Source organism: Macrobrachium nipponense, chromosome 38, assembly GCF_015104395.2.
Source record: "Macrobrachium nipponense isolate FS-2020 chromosome 38, ASM1510439v2, whole genome shotgun sequence".
Taxonomy (NCBI): domain Eukaryota; kingdom Metazoa; phylum Arthropoda; class Malacostraca; order Decapoda; family Palaemonidae; genus Macrobrachium; species Macrobrachium nipponense.
This window is the reverse complement of record NC_061098.1, coordinates 41,471,606-41,472,312: the sequence shown is the minus strand read 5'-3', so window position 1 is coordinate 41,472,312 and position 707 is coordinate 41,471,606.

Genomic DNA, 707 nt, shown 5'->3' with positions numbered 1-707 from the left:
TATATATTATATATATATATATATAATATATATATATATATATATATATATATATATATATATATATATATGTTATATATATATATATATATATATATAGATATATATATATAAAATATATAAATATAAATATATATATATAGATATATATATATTTATTATATATATATATATATATATATATATATATATATATATAGATATATATATATAGATATATATATATATATATATATATAGATGAGTGTTGGTTTGCTGGTTTTAGTTCAACTCAGAAACTTTACATTTAGATCCAAAAACTGGAGAAAGTCAAGCTTTGTAAGTTTTTATGACTCATAAAATTTCAATATTCAAACAAGTTTATTTATAATTCCATCCTGATGGGATATACAAAACAACTTTGTATTTTATTGAAGCGATCCCCTCTCTGAGGGGAATCATCAAAATTCCAGCTCAGTTCATCAGGTTTTTTTCATAACACATCAATCCAAGAATTGGATGAAAAAACTTCAAGGACATGATTTACATTTTGGAATTCACTGATATTCAACAAAGCACTCATGCTTCAAGTTTGTTCGGTTATTTTTGAAATAAAATAACTCGTTTGTGTGCATTGGCTCTGTTTTGAAGTGAGGGGATTCGAGAGCGTTATATTGTTTGCTGTTGCCGAGGGTCGTTCACAGCTTCAGATACTATATATTTTCTCT